Genomic DNA, 17,176 nt, shown 5'->3' with positions numbered 1-17,176 from the left:
CCTCGGCCTCCGTGGCCCCTCCGGCGGTCGCGACTTCTCGCGAGAAGACGAGCGGTGGGCGGGGCTCCGGCGAGGGGGCGGGGCCGGCGAGGGCGGCCTCTGGAGGGTCCGCTAGTCGCGGGGCGGCGGCGGCGGCTGCGGGCGCGAGGTGAGGGGTTCGAGGTGAGGGGCGCGGCGGGCGGCGGGCGGCGGGCTCGGGGCGCGGCCTCCCGGCGCGGCCTCCCTCCCTCTCGGCCTGTGCGGGGCTCCCGGGGCCCGGGCGGTGGTCCCGGGCCGAGCTGAGGGGCGCGGGTCGGCTCTCCTTAGCCCGGCCTGGCGAGCGCGTCTTGGGCCCGGGTTCGAGACCCCGCGCCGGCGCGCTGTGTGACCTTGGCCCTGCGCGCGCCCTCTCTGAGCCCCGCTCCTCACCCTCGGCCGGGGGACCCAGCCCTGGGGCCCTGATCAGCGCGTTCTGCGGCCCTTCGGGGTCTGGATGAGAAATCTGTGGTTCTGATTCAGCGACGGCAGAGGCTGCAGCGGCCCCGCCGGCCCCCAGTAGTCTTCCCTGCCCGGCATCAGCCTCTGCCGCCGGGCAGGGACAGGACCGCTTCCCGGGCGTGGAGTTCCAGGATCCCCAGACCCCGAGGGTCCCCCCCGTGCCTTCTGTCACCTGAACGGGGCTCCCCGGCCCCCCAGAACCCCTACTGTGCCTGCTGTCACCTGAACGGGGCTCCCCGGCCCGGCCGACCGCAGCCTTGGAGCCTGCAGACGCCAGCAGCACCGGCAGGTCGCTCAGGGTATCCCTTAAATGACCTCTCACTCCAGAAGCCGCAGCCCTGCCTCTCTGCGAGAGGAAACCGTGCATTTAGTCCGGGAACAGTAGGACTTAGACCTCCTCTGCGGGCTCCCGGCCACCGAGACACCGCCGGCAAAGCCTTGGCTTGGGCAGAGGCTCCGTCTGGCGGGCAGCACAACAAACCGTAGTGTTTCCAGCATTATTAAATTATTTAGTTCATAATCGAGGCTGTGGGGACTCGGAAACCCCGGGGTGAATAGGAATGTGGGTTGCAGGCACAGTGCCGGATGCAGTATATCTTCCAGGACACCAGGTCCTACTGTGCTGCTCCCGGCTGTGGGTGGCTGGGGACAGCTCAGCGGGTTCTCCTCCTACCCCCACGCGGGGACACAGGTTAGCCCCTCACCGTGAGCATCTGGGGTTGGGAGTCAGGGCTGGTGTCTGAGTGAGGACGGAGAGAAAACAGGGATAACGAGGAGATTGCTACACGAAAGTGCAACGCTTGAGATCTGAAGGAGCACCTGCCTGGAATGGCATAGAAGTTTTATTTCCCTGCAAAGGAGTTTATGGGACTTTGGGCTGATGCTTTGGGGCCAGCAGTAACTGTCTGCTGTCACTCAGCAGACTCCAGCTTTTTTATCAAACCTCCAATCGAGTGCAAGATGCCCAGCTGGGGTAGATGGCGATAATAGTGCGGGCCTTGCCCTGGGAGCTCACGGCCAGCCTGGCTGCGACAGTGTGGGGCTGGGGCTGTGGTGCAGGCGTTAACAGAATTTGGAGACATTTTCCGACGTTTTCCACAGTGGAGAGGACCTATGAATTGGGCCTTTGGAGACAAAGGGCATGCGGAGATATGGAAGTGAAAGCGATGTTTGGGGGAGATGGTGGGTCGCTGTGTTCTTGGTGAGGTGGGGTTTGAGGATTGGGTTGGAAGCTAAGACTGGAAGGCTGGGCGAGGTGGCTCGTGCCTGGAGGTACAAGACTGGAGGCACTTTGGCGAGCACTTTGGGAGGCTGAGGCGGGTGGATCACCTGAGGTCAGGAGTCCGAGACCAGCCTGGCCAACATGGTGAAACTCCCTCTCTACTAAAAATACAAAATTTAGCTGGGTGTGGTGATGCACACCTGAAGTCCCAGCTGCGTGGGAGGCTGAGTCAAGAGCATCGCTTGAACCCAGAGGCAGAAGTCGCAGTGAGCCGACATTGGACCACTGCGCTCCAGCCTGGGCAACAGAGTGAAAAAAAGACTGTAAAGATGGATTTCTGATTGTGCAGGGGCCTAAAAGCTGTGCCAGGTAGTTTAAGCTTTTATCCCTTTGGTGGTGATTTGGGTGTGATGCGATTAGATGTGTTTCAGAAAAGTGATCCTGGTGAGAATAGGAGAGGTGGGTTTTGCATCTGGGCAGTGGAGCTGAGTTGAGTAACCCTGTGGGGTGTGGGTGTGGGACAGTGAGAGAGTGGGGGCGGGCATGGAGCTGAAAGATGTTGCCAAATCCACTGGGGGGTGGTGCTTTGTGAGATGTGGTGACCTGTAGCAGCAAGGGCAGCTGGGACCTGCAGCCTGCGATGAGGAGCACTGGAGCTGGGTGGGGGAGGAAGGGCCGAACACGTGTGTTTTAGACCGGCAGAGTTGGTGGTATTAGTGGCCATCCTGGAGATGTGACCTTGTAGAGAAGAGACAGCCTGTACAAGGAGGGAATCCCCAGGAACCCCAGTGGGAAGGGATCGAGAGCTGAAGAGAGGCCCCGTTAGTTGGCTGACCTTGGGCTTGCAGTTCCTTGACTACGCACAGTCATTGAGGCTGGCGGGTGATTCTCTTCTAGAGTGGGTCTGGGGCTGAAGGAGCCATCGGTGGGAAAAGATGGGTTATTGATGATACTGAAACACATGCGGTTTGTCGTTTAAAAAAAACCTTACATCTTGAGTTTCGATTCTTGAATTGTCTTTCTCTTCAGAGAGTAGCTGTTAGTTTCATACCTACTTAGTGGGTCTGTGGCTGCCAGCAGGGCTGTAGGCCCGCAGATGTGCCTGGAGATAATTGACTCTCCAACTTATTACTTCCTGCTGTTAACCAAGGTGGTGGTTTCTGTAACTGTTTAGAAATTTTAAAGATATTTCAGAGAAGAATGGGAAACAGGTACAGTTGAGTACGGGGTAGGGGTGTGGTGCTGTACAGGGCACAGGAGGAGGAAGCGAACAGGGCCCCTTTGGCTCCCAGAACATGACCAGCTGGGGCTTTTCCCTCTGGACAGGAGGATGGATGTGTCTTTGGGGAATCTGAGTAGCCCAAGAGAAAAGACTAAAGTTAATGACATCAGGAGGTCACCAGTCAGCAGGCCCAGCTGCATCCCTTGCTAACGAATTAATAACCCCCTCCCAGTGTTCAAGGCATCAAGCTTCAAAAATCCCCATCCCTTAAATATGAGCAGATAACCAAGGGCATCTGAAGAAAACCTCTGCTACAGGAGATTGAGACCGGAATACACATTGGGAAACAAGAGAGCGTACAGGAAGGAGCCTTAGAAAGCAGGCTGTCATTAATGTCCACACGGAGGTAAGAGAAAATATCGCAAACGTGAGGCAAGAACAGGAAGCTCTAAAAAAAAGCCACCAAAAGGAGCTTTCAAAGATCCAAAAAGAGAACTCTCGTATATCTATAAAAAAAAGCAGAAATAAGAAAATCAGTTAGTGGGTGAAAGATAAAGTTGAGGAACTCCCTCAGAAAGTAGAACAGAAAAGCAAGGAGGTGGCACATGAGAGAAAAAAGAAACGGAAAGGATCAGATCAGGAAGTCGGCAGCTGAATAGTAACAGTTTCAAAGCTGAGGTGAGAGGATTGCTTGAGGCCAGGAGTTCAAGACCAGCCTGGGCAACATAGCAAGACCCCATCTCTACAACAAAATTTAAAAATTAGCCAGGTGTGGTGGTGTGCACCTGTAGTCCTAGCTACTTGGGAGGCTGAGGTGGGAGGAGCACTTGAGCCCAGGAGGTTGAGGCTGCAGTGAGCTGTGATCGTACCACTGCAGTCCAGCCTGGGTGACAGAGCAAGACCCCATCTCTACAACAAAATTTAAAAATTAGCCAGGTGTGGTGGTGTGCACCTGTAGTCCTAGCTACTTGGGAGGCTGAGGTGGGAGGAGCACTTGAGCCCAGGAGGTTGAGGCTGCAGTGAGCTGTGATCGTACCACTGCAGTCCAGCCTGGGTGACAGAGCAAGACCCCATCTCTAAAAAAATAAAATAAAATACTTTTTAAAAAGTTTCCGCAAGAAAACAATAGGGAAAACAGGATGAAATTCACAAAATAATTTCCTAAAACCCAAAGTTTCTGGGTTAAAGAGGCCCACCCAGTGACCAGCACCATGGGTAAAAATGCAGGTATCCTTCACTCTCTAGCCTCTTCACTTCCCAACTTGGATATTAAAAGACTGGGAAGGCTGGGTGTGGTAGCTCATGCCTATAATCCCAGCAATTTGGGAGGTAGGTGGATCACTGAGGTCAGGAGTTCGAGACCAGCCTGGCTAACATGTGAAACCCCATCTCTATTAAAACAAAATAAAACAAATTAGCTGGGCATGGTGGTGGGCGCCTGTAATCCCGTCTACTCAGGAGGCTGAGGCAAGAGAATCGCTTGAACCCAGGAGGCAGAGGTTGCTGTGAGCCAAGATCTCACCACAGCACTCCAGCCTGGGTGACAGAGCGAGACTCCATCTCAAAAAAATAAAAATAAAATAAAATAGGCCAGGCATGGTGGCTCATGACTGTAATCCCTGCACTTTGTGAGGCTGAAGTGGGCAGATCACTTGAGGTCAGGAGTTTGAGACCAGCCTGACCATCATGATGAAACCCCATCTCTACTAAAAATACAAAAATTAGCCAAGCAGGATGGTGGGTGCCTGTAATCCCATACTCAGGAGGCTGAGGCAGGAGAATTGCTTGAACCCAGGAGGCAGAGGTTGCAGTGAGCCCAGATCGTGCCACTGCACTCCAGCCTGGGCAATGGAATGGGACTCTGTCTCAAAAATAAAATAAAATAAAATAAAAAAAATAATAATAATAAAATAAAATAAAATAATAATAAAATAAAATAAAATAAATAAAAAAAGCCTAGGCAGCAAACTTGGATAGTGAGAGAGGCTGAGTTTCAGATAAACACTAGTGAGAGCTTTTGAGGGGAAGGATTTATTTGAAAGCATGTCTGCAGCTGTTGACCCCAGAATTTGGATAGTGAGAGTTTGGAGGCCAGGTGCTGTGGCTCACGCCTGTAATCCCAGCACTTTGGGTGGCTGAGGTGGACAGATCACTTGAGGCCAGGAGTTTGAGACCAGTCTGGCCTGTGTAGTGAAACCCCATCTCTACTGCAAATACAAAAATTAGCCAGGCGTGGTGGCGGGTGCCTGTAATCCCAGTGACTCAGGAGGCTGAGACAGGAGAATTGCTTGAAACTGGGAGGCGGAGGTTGCAGTGAGCCAAGATCATGCCATTGCACTCCAACGTGGGCAACGAGAGCGAGACTCCATCTCAAAAAAAAAAAAAAAAGATCCTTGCGTCCCACTCCAGGACATGCTGTTGTGAAATCTCAGAACAAGAGGAAAAAGTAAAAACAAATCACAAATAGGTCATCACAGGTCAAGAGGCGGAAGGTTAGAACATGTGGAAAAAGGCAGAAGAACGAACTACAATTAAAATGAAAAGAAGCGGAAGGACCTGGGCTTTTTCGAAGCAGCACTGGATGGCAGGAGACGGCAGGGCCTTGCCTGAGAAATTCTGAAGGAGGCGTTTTCAGCCTGGAAGTCCACACTCAGGCAAGGGAGTGTAGGGTAAAGACACCTTCAGACTTGCTCCCAGATTTGTCCCTCATGCTTTAAGGAGACAATTGGCAGATGTCGTCTCCCCAGATGAGGCAGTAAGTCTAGACTGAGAGAGACTGGCTGGTGGGAACAGGATTTCCTCCAGGTTAGAGGTGAATAGAACCTGCCGAAGGGAGATCCCAGCCAGGTGCCGGTGAGGAGAGCAGACGTGCCCTGACCCCAGCTCGTCGGAGACTCCTTGAAGAGATTCTTTGGGAGAAGATGAAATTAGCAGGACACCTGACGTGCTGGAACATCTGGAGAGGAGTTGAAACAGTTGGCAGAGTTGGGGCGGGATTAGTGATAAGTACTAAGCAAATGAAAACACAAGACTGTTATTAGTTCCAGGGAAAATAAACCATCGTGCAGGGGGAAAAGAAAAATAATTATGGTGTACTACAAGGCGCAGCTGTGAATAGCCTCTCCGCAATGATAATAATTTATGTAAACACTGACTGCTTCTCTAATTGAAATTATGATGCGCCTGGGCAGAGAAGGTGTGGGGAGCGCATTTTCCCCTGTTGCCTCAGGAAGTCAGTTGCTAATGCCCCAAGTTGAACAACCAAGGTTCACTCTGAAGGCAGACATTAAAAGAATTAGCTAAAAAGAATTATGGAGAGGGTAGGGTGCAGTAGTTCCCACCTGTAATCCCAGCACTTCAGGAGGCCAAGGCATGAGGATTGCTTGAGTCCAGGAGTTCGAGACCAGCCTGGGCAACATGGTGAAACCCTGTCTCTACTGAAAATACAAAAATTAGCCAGACATAGTGGCCTGTGTCTGTAGTCTCAGCGCCTTGGGAGGCTGAGGTGGGAGGATCACTTCACTTGAGCCCAGGAGGCGGAGACTGCAGTGAGCAGAGATCGAGCCATTGCACTCCACTCTAGCCTGGGTGCCAGAGCAAGACCCTGTCTAAAAAAAAAAAAAAAAGAAGAATCCTGGAGAAGGGCGGAGGTGAGAAAGGGAAGCAGAGACAGAGACTGCTGGGTTTCCTAATAAACTTCACCTCACGGAATGATTTCACTCTTTCATCCATATGTGTGTGTAGCATTGAACTGACACAAATGGGAACAGTCTCAGATGGACTTTCTGCTCTGGCGGAATGGGGGCCCTCACCTGCCTCTGTGCATCGGCCTGTTAAGAGGGAGCGTTTCCTCGCTGGTTTCCTCTTGGTTATTGTCATTGTTCTCCATATCCTGTCTCCTCGTTGTGGTCATTTATCAGAGATTCTGAGCGCTTCTTTTTTTGTTTGTTTTCTTTGAGGCAGAGTCTTGCTCTGTCACCCAGGCTGGAGTGCAGTGATATGATCTCGTTGCAGCCTCTGCTTCCTGGGTTCAAGTAATTATGATTACAGGCGTGAGCCGCCACGCCTGGCTGAGTGCTTTCTTTCATCATTTTATAAGAGGGTTTTAAAATATACCCACCGGTAGAGAGAATATATTATAGGTCATTCTTCACCTGTGCCCACCTTTCAGAAATGAGGCAATCAGAGTCCGTCACATTTGTCTGGTTTTTGTTAGAACAACACCTCTTTCTTGAGCAAGTACTGAGTGCCAAATGCTACTGTATGCCTTGAGAATATCCACTGTGAGACAGGATGAGGACCTCCGTTTTAAGGTTTCAGTACCGGAAGACAATGAGCAGATTAACCAGCCAATCTGAGCTATTTGAGGCCGGGCACGGTGGCTCATGCCTGTAATCCTGACACTTTGGGAGGTTGAGGCAGGAGGATCACTTGAGCCCAGCAGTTCAGGGATTCTGCGATTGTGCCCCTGCACTCCAGCCTGGGTGACACAGCGAGACACTACTCTAAAACTAATAAATACACGATGTGAGGTAGGGATGGGATAAATGCTGCTAGGAAGAAAACCAGGGTATGGGGCTGGGGAGTGCAGGGTAGAGGGGAGACACTACTCTAAAAATAATAAATACATGATTTCAGGTAGGGATGAGATAAATGCTGCTATGAAGAAGACCAGGGTATGGGACTGGGGAGTGCAGGGTAGAGGCCAGGACCTACTTTCTCAGGGTGGTTAGGGAAGGCCTTGCTGAGGAGGTGAGCATCGAGCAGAGATCTGAAGGAAGTGTGGGACTGCCCTGGGATTCCCTAGCTGAGGGATGGTGATGCAGAGGCCCAGCAGCAGGAGCCTGCTGGGTGTGGTGAATGAACAGCAAGGAGACTGTTGAGGCTGGAGAGGGTCGCCAAGGGGGACTGTGATAGGAGAGGAGATCAGTGGAGTCCCCGTCACGGGCCATTGGAAGGACTCGAGATAGGAAGCCACTGGACTCCCGTGATCAGAGATGATGTGATCCAACTTTTAACAGAATAACCATGGCTTTGGGGTTGAAAATGGATTCTATGGGCCTGAGAGCAGAAGCAGGGAGACCAGTTTGGAGGCTGTTGCAATAACACAGGTGAGAGCTGATGGTGATTGGGGCAGGGGTGTAGGTGGGGCAGAGGGGACTTGACAGGTTAGAGCCTGGATACCTGTTTACTTTATTTATTTATTTATTTATTTATTTTTGAGACGGAGTCTCGCTCTGTCGTCCGGGCTGGAGTGCGGTGGCCGGATCTCAGCTCACTGCAAGCTCCGCCTCCCCGGTTTACGCCATTCTCCTGCCTCAGCCTCCCGAGTAGCTGGGACTACAGGCGCCCGCCACCTCGCCCGGCTAGCTTTTTGTATTTTTTTAGTAGAGACGGGGTTTCACCGTGGTAGCCAGGATGGTCTTGATCTCCTGACCTCGTGATCCGCCCGTCTCGGCCTCCCAAAGTGCTGGGATTACAGGCTTGAGCCACCGCGCCCGGCCTACTTTATTTATTTTTAAATTTTGAGACGAGATCTCACTCTGTCACCCAGGCTGGAGGGCTGGAGTACAGTGGTGTGATCATAGTTCACTGCAGCCTTGGCCTCCTGAGCTCAAGAGATCCTCTGACCTCAGCCTCCTGAGTAGCTGGGACTACAGGTGTACACTACCATACCTGGCTAATTTTTAAATTTCTGTACAGACGGCTTCTTGCTGTGTTGCGCAATCTGATCTTGAACTCCTGGTCTCAAACAATTATCCTGCCTTGGCCACCTAAAGCGTTGGGATTACAGGTGTCAGCCACTGCACCTGGCCTGAGCCTGGATATATTTTGCGTGTAAAGCCCCAAGCAGGTTCTTATGATCATAGTGAGATTTATTATCATTTTCTTCTGAAATAATTTCTTTGAGTTGACTTAACTGTTTTTTGTTTGTTTGTTTGTTTGTTTGTTTGAGATGGCGTCTCGCTCTGTCGCCCAGTCTGGAGTACAGTGGAGCAATCTTGACTCACTGCAACCTCCACCTCCTGGGTTCAAGCAATTCTCTCTGCCTGAGTCTCTCAGGTTGCTGGGATGATAGGCACCAGCCACCACACCCACCTAGTTTTTGTATTTTGTAGAGATGGAGTTTTGCCATGTTGGCCAGGCTGGTCTCCTGACCTCAGGTGATCCACCCAGCTTGACTTCCCAAAGTGCTGGGATTACAGGAGTGAGCCACTGCGCCTGGCCAAGAATTGACTTAACTCTTAAGTCAGTTGAGTCAAATGAGTTATCATTTGTATTCTAGAGTCAAATATCATGCAACAAGTATTTGAGCCTTATGAGGAATACAGAAGGTACATGAGATATGATTCCTGTCTTCTAAGAACTTGAAACCCAGTTTGGGAATATTGGACTGGTATACGTGCGTGGATTTCCTGTCTACTTGGGAAGTGCTGACGTAGCTGATCACCTCTGTGCCCTAGGACCAGCTCTGCGGGGAAGTTACTTTACTTCAAAGGCTAAGTTTGGGCTCGATTTTCATTCAGGTTTCCTGGGATATAAATTAACATTCCATTCTCATCAATGTGACCATTTATTACATATTTTTATTTGGATATACCGTCAGATGTAGTTAACTGAACACAAATGAAGTAATTTTATAAGCAAATAAACCATAGTCCTGGAGGTACCACGTGAAAATGGGTCTTCCGATGCGGGTTTTAATGAAGCACCACTGTGTTTAAGTTCCAGGCAGCCCAGGACATGCAGAGAGCAAATATTGACACCAGTAACAGAAACTTTCCACATTTTCGTTGACTCCAGCGATGGGAACTGCAGTGAATTATTTGCCTTATATAACGTCTGTAAAGCTGGACAAGAAGTAGGTAGTTTCTGGTCTTCGTGCCAGTAGCATAAATAAATACACTTGAAACGTTCTTGGACTTCTTAATGAAGGTCATGTCACTCAGTTTAGTGCTCTAGAGCTTGGTTATTTGGACACGGAGAAGCTACTTCCTTCAGCAATAAAGGAGATAGAAATTTGACTGTCTAGTGAAACCTACCAATTCTGCATAAACATACACTGTAGAGGCCAGCAGAGCAGAGTGGCAAGGAAGGGGGCTCTCCAACAACAGTGTGAGTTCCCATGCCTGCTCTAAACACTGCTAGCTATTGTAGACTCGTGCAACCTATGAGGTTGACAGTAGGGAGGTAAGGCAAGATTGGTAAGATTGGCTGTAAACCACCAGAAGGCTATTAATGGAAGTAGAGTTTGGAGTCCTCGGGAGAGTATTATGATGCGGCTATGAGTTCGTTCATAGTTTGAGTTTGCTAGGCAAAATAGTATGGATGAAGTGAGTCCATGGGCGATTATAAGGATGATTGTGCCAGTGAAGCTTCAGGGGGTTTGAGTGAGGGAAGCTGTAATTACTAAGGCTATATGACTTACAGAGGAGTATGCGATGAGTGATTTTAGGTCTGTTTGTCATAGGCAGGCTGAGCTTGTTATAATCATGCCTCATAAGGATAGTATGAGGAATGGGTAGGCTACTATTCTGTTAATTTTTTGTCCCCATTTCATCCCAGTTCATGTGAGGATTAAACAAAGTAATATGTGCAAAGCCCTTAGAACATCACTTTTAACAACATGTTAGCTATTGGTATTGTTATTTTAAAATCAATTTGCACACAGACAGTTTTTTTTTTTTAATATTGATAACTGGCTCTTGGTAGAAAGCATGAGTAATAATAAAAATAACACACATTTGTGTAACAAATATTTGAGGGCCTGATGAAGACAGAGAGATAAGTAAGGCCAGGGGCAGAGTCTACAGAAAGTGCTTTACTGTTTTATCGAACACTTAGCTGTATTTTCTTGTTTTTATACTCTCGGTAGCTCTGGTTAGCAGAAAGGCCTAGTTTGTTCTTCTTTTGTAGATGGACTGACAGTCAGACATAGAATGACTTGGCCCAGGCCACTCAGCAGAGGCCGGACTTGGTCCCGGTATCCCTTCCCTTTTCCTCCCCGTCCCTCCATGTCTGCGCGGAACTCTGCACTGCTGTTTTCTTCTGTATTGTGGAAATGGGTGAGAGCCAGACCATTGCATTCCTATTAGAGAGAGAAGTGTTAGCCTCTGGAGATCAGCTTCATAAAACCACAAACATGTTCTTTTTAACTTTAAATCAGATGTATTGAGGTATGATTTACATGCAATAAAACATACCCATTTTAAGTATGCAGTTTGAGGAACGTGGCCAAACATATGCACCTTATACCTACCTCTGCAGTCAAACAGTAGAGCATTTCCGTTGCCCCGAGTTTCCTCGTCCTCCTTTGCAGTCTATGATTTTCATCACAATTTTGGCCTCTTTTAAGCATCATATAAATGGAACCATTGAACATGCAGTCCTCTACGTCTGGCTCCTTTTTCAGCGTGCAACCACCTGTGGCTTTCACCCATGAATCAGCCATTCACCCTTTGCACACTCACTTGTTGATGGACATTGGGGTTGTTTTCAGGTTTTAGCCTTTTTTTTTTTTTTGAGACAGTCTTGCTCTGTCGCCCAGGCTGGAGTACAATGGTGCGATCTCGGCTCACTGCAACCTCTGCCTCCTGGGTTCAAGTGATTCTTCTGCCTCAGCCTCCCAAGTAGCTGGGATCACAGGCACCTGCCACCACACCCAGCTAATTTTTGTATTTTTAGTAGAGATGGGGTTTCACTATGTTGGCCAGGCTGGTCTCAAACTTCTGACCTTAGGTGATCCACCTATCTCAACCTCCCAAAGTGCTGGGATTCCAGACGTGAGCCACCGAGCCCGGCCAGGTATCTTATTTTAATTTGCATTTCTTTGATGACCCGTGATGATGAGCACTTTCCTGTGTGCTTTCTGACTATTTGTACTTCTTTTGTGAAATGTCTGCTCAAATTTTTTGCTCATTTTTTAGTTGGGTTTATTTTCTTTTCAGTTGTAAGAGCTCTTTATGTATTCTGGATATAGGCACTTTGTTAGATTTACATATTGAGAATATTTTCTTCCAGCCTATGGTCTATCTTTTACTTTCTTTTTTTCTTTTTCTTTTTTTTTTGCCTCTCTGAGACGGAGTTTTGGTCTTGTCACCCAGGCTGGAGTGTAATGGCGTGATCTTGGCTCACTGCAACCTCCACCTCCTGGGTTCAAGCGATTCTCTTGCCTGAGCCTCCCCAGTATCTGGGTTTACAGGCACCTGCCACCACGCCCGGCTAATTTTGTAATTTTAGTGGAGACGGGGTTTCGCCATGTTGGCCAGGCTGGTCTTGAACTCCTGACCTCAGGTGATCCACCCTCCTCGGCCTCCCAAAGTGCTGGGATTACAGGTGTGAGCCACCATGCCTGGCCTTGACTCTCTTTAATGGTAAAATTTGAAGATCCTAAGTTTTAAATTTTGATGAAGTCCAGTTTACCACATTTTTCTCTCATAATTCGTGCTTTTGGTATCCCAACAAATCTTTGCCTTCTCCAAAGTCATGGAGATTTTTTCCTGTTTTCCTCTGAACGTTTTAGTTTTAGTGTTTATATGTAAGGCCGTGATCCATTGTGAGTTAATTTTTGTGTGCGGTGTGGGGTTGAGGTTCATTCTTTTTCATGCAGATATCCAGTTGTTTCAGCACCATTTGTTGAAAAGACTGTTTACTCCTTATTGAATTACTTTGCCACCTTTTGAAAATAGCCACATACATGTGGATCTCTTTCGGGACTTTATGCCGTCTCATTTATCTCTATAGACATACTTCAGAGATGTTGCAGGTTCAGTTCTGGACCACCACGATCAAGTGAGTATCACAGTAAAGCGAGTCAACAAAGTTTTTGCGTTTCCCAGTGCATATAAAAATTATGTTTGGCCGGGTGTGGTGGCTCACGCCTCACTCCCTGCACTTTGGGAGGCCAAGGAGGGTGGATCACCTGAGGTCAGGAGTTCAAGACCAGCCCTGCCAACATGATGAAACCCCATCTCTACTAAAAATACAAAAAATTAGCCAGGCATCGTGGTGGGCGCCTGTAATCCCAGCTACTCAGTAGGCTGAGGCAGGAGAATCACTTGAACCCCGGAGGCAGAGGTTTCAGTGAGCCACGATCGTGCCACTGCATCCCAACCTGGATGACAAGAACGAAACTCCACCTCAAAAAAAAAAAAAAAAGTTATATTTACACTGTACTGTAGTCTATTAAGTGTGCAATAGCATTATGTCTAAGAAACAATGTACATACCTTAATTTAAAAATACTGCTAAAAAATGCTAACAATTTTCTGAGCCTTCAGCAAGTGGCAGTCTTTTTGCTGGTGGAGGGTCCTATCTTGATGTTGATAGCTGCTGACTGATCAGGGTGGTGGTTGCTGAAGGCTGGAGTGGCTGTGGCAATTTCTTAAGACAGCAATGAAGTGTGCTGCATTTATTGACTCTTACAAAAGGTTTTCCTGTAGCACATCATGCTGTCTGATAACATTTAATCTTCTCAAACCTTGCCACTACGTTTTCATCTAAGTGTATGAAATATTCTAAATCTTTTATGGTCATCTCAGCAGAGTTCACAGCGTCTTTTCTCAGAGTAGATTCCTTCTCAAGAAACTGCTTCTTTTTGTTCCTTCGTAAGAAGCAACTCTTCATCCGTTTAGCTTTGAACATGAGATTGCAATGATTCAGCCACATCTTCAGGCTCCACTTCTAATTCTACTTGTCTTGCTGTTTCCACCACATCTGCTGTTACTTCCTGCACTGGAGGCTTGAACTCCTCAGAGTCATCCATGAGGACTGGAATCAACTTCTTCAAACTCCTATTAATGTTGCTATTTTGATCTCCTCCTGCAAATCCCGAATGTTCTTAAAGACATTAAAATGGTGAATCCTTTCCAGGTTTTCAGTTTACTTTGCCCAGATCCTGCAGAGGAATCACTGTGGATGGCAGCTTTAGCCTTACAAAATGTATTCCTTTAGTAATAAGACCTGAAAGTCAAAATTACTCCTTGATCCATGGGCTGCAGAATGGATGTTGTGTTAGCTGGCGTGGAAACAGAAACAGATCTCAGTCGATTTCTAGATGTATTTTGCCAAGGTTAAGAAAGAAACAAGTATCGTAGGATCTGTGGCCTGTGCTTTTTCCAAAGAGGGTTTGGGGAACTTCAGTATTTAAAGAGGAAGCAGTAGGCAGGAGGGGAAGAGGGGAAAACAAGCAGGTGGAGTAGGCAGTGAGGCCAGTGGTCACATTTTTGTGAGGCTTTGAGTACCATTCAGTGAATCTACATTTTACACGTGAAAAGAAGGGAGTGGGGCAGAGTCACATAGGCCTTCTTCTCCACACAGTAAATCTGCATTTTAATGCGATAAATAAGCATGTAAATTACTTTATCTGGGAAAGAAAAGAAGGTAGTTTTTTTTTTTTTTTTGCGTGACTTGGTTGCTAAGCCTAACTTTCCCTTTAGCTTGGTGAATTTGGGGTCCTGAGATTTCATTTTCCTTTTGCAATGTGTATACAAAGAGATTGATGATAAGGAATTGGCTCACACGATTACGGAGGCCGAGAAATTCAGACCCTGAAGAGCCAATGGTATAACTCCAGTCTGAGATGGAGTCCAAAGGCGGAAGACCAGTGTCCCAGCTCAAAGACAGGCAGGCAGAGACAGTTGATTTTCTTACCGCCCCCCGCTTTTTTTTTTTTTTTTGAGGCAGCGTCTCGCCCTGTTGGCCAGGCTGGAGTGCAGTGGCGTGATCTCAGCTCACTGCAACTTCTGCTTCCTGGGTTCAAGCGATTCTCCTGCCTCAGCCTCCTGAGTAGCTGAGATTACAGGCATGTGTCACCATGTCTCTTTTTTTTTTTTTTTTTTTTGTGATGGAGTCTCGCAGTATTGCCCAGGCTGGAGTACAGTGGTGTGACCTTAGCTCACTGCAACCTCCACCTCCCAGGTTCAAGCTATTCTCCTGCCTCAGCCTCCTGTGTAGCTGGGATTACAGGCATGTGCCACCAGGCTCGGCTAATTTTTGTATTTTTAGTAGAGACAGGGTTTCACTATGTTGGCCAGGCTGGTCTTGAACTCCTGACCTCAACTGATCCACCTGCCTTGGCCTCCCAAAGTGCTGGGATTATAGGCATGAGCCACGACGCCTGGCCTTATTCCACCTTTCTGTTGTACATGGGCCTTCAGTGGACCGGTTGAAGCACTCTCATACTGGAAGGGCATCTGATATCTCAGTCCACCCATTTGGATGTTACTCTCCTCCAGAAACACGCCCACAGACACACTCAGAGTATGCTTAACCAAATATCTGGGTACCCCATGGTCCAGTCCAGTTGACACATAAAATTAGCCATATATTACGTGACCTTTTTGTATGATAATGTCAGTTCTGCTGTAAAAATGTGGAAAATGCCCTTCTGGGGCGCTTAATACAGGTCTGGCCACGTGGCAGTGTCTTCCAGAGCAAGGATGGCTGTGGTCGCGTCAGGGTGACACATGGCTGAATACCGGCGAGCTAAGGCCACAGCGGTCTGCTGCCAGCTGCCTTTTCTTTCCCCAGTGTTTTGCCCACAGTTAGCAATAAGGGTGTGATTGGACCAGTGGCCTTGCGTGGGCAGCCGGCATGGGCTTGCTCCCTGGAGCTGCAGAGTCTGCCCCTGGCTTCATGCCCTGCATGTTGTGTGTGAGCAAAGAAACATTTAACAGCCCCACCCGGAGCTAAGACATAGCTCTGTCAGCCTAACCGCAGTGTTTGCCTTTAAACCTAACCTAATAATTTTCAGTGCCATTTATGAGGGCATCTGACACAGCCCCTGCGGAAAAGCACCCCCAACCCCTGCAGTTTCCTGGCGGATGATGCTTCTCGGTGAAACTTGGCTCTGTGGGTTCCCTTGCTGGAGGCAGGAGCCCGTGGTTGGTGTGCAGCAGGCGGGTTATACGTCTGTTCATCTGAGATGCCTCTGCGTGCTCTGCTTCAAATCACCGGGGGCTTTTTGTGGAAAGAGTGGGAGATTTGCGTTTGGAAATCATGTCCTATTTCTTTTTAATGAACAATTACTTTATGGGTTCAGTGTTGCCCGTGATGTGTTTTGGAAGCAGGTGGGATCATGACCACAGTGCCCAGCCCAGCAGTTCTGTCAGACTCTTCCCTGAATGCTTCTCTCGTGCCCAGAAGGTAGCAAGAGTCACGTGGGCTTCAGGCCAGAGCCGCGTCAGTCACTGGGCCAGACATTCCGGTATGTCCAAGCTGTTGTTCTGTGGTTTTGTTTTTTGAGATGCGGTCTTACCTTGTCACCCAGGCTGGAGTACGGTGGCACAATCATAGCTTACTGCAGCCTTGACTTCCTGGGTTCAAGCCATTTTCCCACTTAAGCCTCCAGAGTCACTGGGACCACAGGTGTGTGCCATCATGCCCAGCTGATTTTAAAAATTATTTGTAGAGATGAGGTCTCACTGTGTGGACCAGGTTGGTCTTGAACCCCTTGGCTCAAGCAGTCCCCCTGCCTTGGCTTCCCAAAGTGCTGGGATCACAGGCATGAACCACCATAGCTGGTTGTCCAAACCACCTTTTAAAGTTAAAGCTTGGCTGGGTGCGGTGGCTTATGCCTGTATTCCCATCACTTTGGGAGGCCAAGGCAGGTGGATCACTTGAGGCCAGGAGTTCAAGACCATCCTGGTCAACATGGTGAAACCCCATGTCTACTAAAAATACAAAAATTAGCCAAGCATGGTGGTGCACACCTGTAACCCCAGCTTCTCAGGAGGCTGAGGTGGGAGGATCACTTGAGTGGGGAGGTTGCAGTGAGCCAAGATCACACCACTGCACTCCAGTCTGAATGACAGAGTGAAACCCTGTCTCAAAAAAAAAAAAAAAAAAAAAAAATGGCTGGGCACAGTGGGTCACGCCTGCAATCCCAGCACTTTGAGAGGCCAAGGTGGGTGGATCCCCTGAGGTCAGGAGTTCAAGACCAGCCTGGCCAACACGGTGAAACCTCGTCTCTACTAAAAATACAAAAATTAGCCGCATGTGGTGTGTGAGCAAAGAAACATTTAACAGCCCCACCCGGAGCTAAGACACAGCTCTGTCAGCCTAACCGCAGTGTTAGGCTGTAATCCCAGCTTCTCTGGAGGCTGAGGCAGGAGAATCACTTGAACCCAGGAAACGGAGGTTGCAGTGAGCCGAGATCATCTCTGCACTCCAGCCTGGACGACAAGAGCAAAACTCCATCTCAAAAAAAAATTCAAAAAATACAAAAATTACCATTGTAACCATTTTTAAGCATGT

The 17,176-nt window shown here is 48.6% G+C and overlaps 1 protein-coding gene across 3 annotated transcripts in view; it reads left to right on the top strand.

Annotated features, from left to right (window-relative positions):
* Nucleotides 1–5: 5 nt before the first annotated feature.
* CHST12 (carbohydrate sulfotransferase 12) overlaps nt 6–17,176 on the top strand; it is a 32,364-nt gene continuing 15,193 nt past the window's right edge. Inside the window, exon 1 of one of the 3 annotated variants that reach the window (XM_033191916.1) lies at nt 6–148. The gene's annotated coding sequence lies outside the window, so the exon portion shown is untranslated. Of the gene's footprint in view, nt 163–17,176 lie in introns of all 3 variants that reach the window. The other 2 variants (XM_033191919.1, XM_033191918.1) reach the window with 2 other exon arrangements.

Source organism: Trachypithecus francoisi, unplaced genomic scaffold, assembly GCF_009764315.1.
Source record: "Trachypithecus francoisi isolate TF-2019V2 unplaced genomic scaffold, Tfra_2.0 Lachesis_group4, whole genome shotgun sequence".
NCBI lineage: Eukaryota > Metazoa > Chordata > Mammalia > Primates > Cercopithecidae > Trachypithecus > Trachypithecus francoisi.
This window is presented reverse-complemented; position numbering and strand designations above follow the sequence as displayed.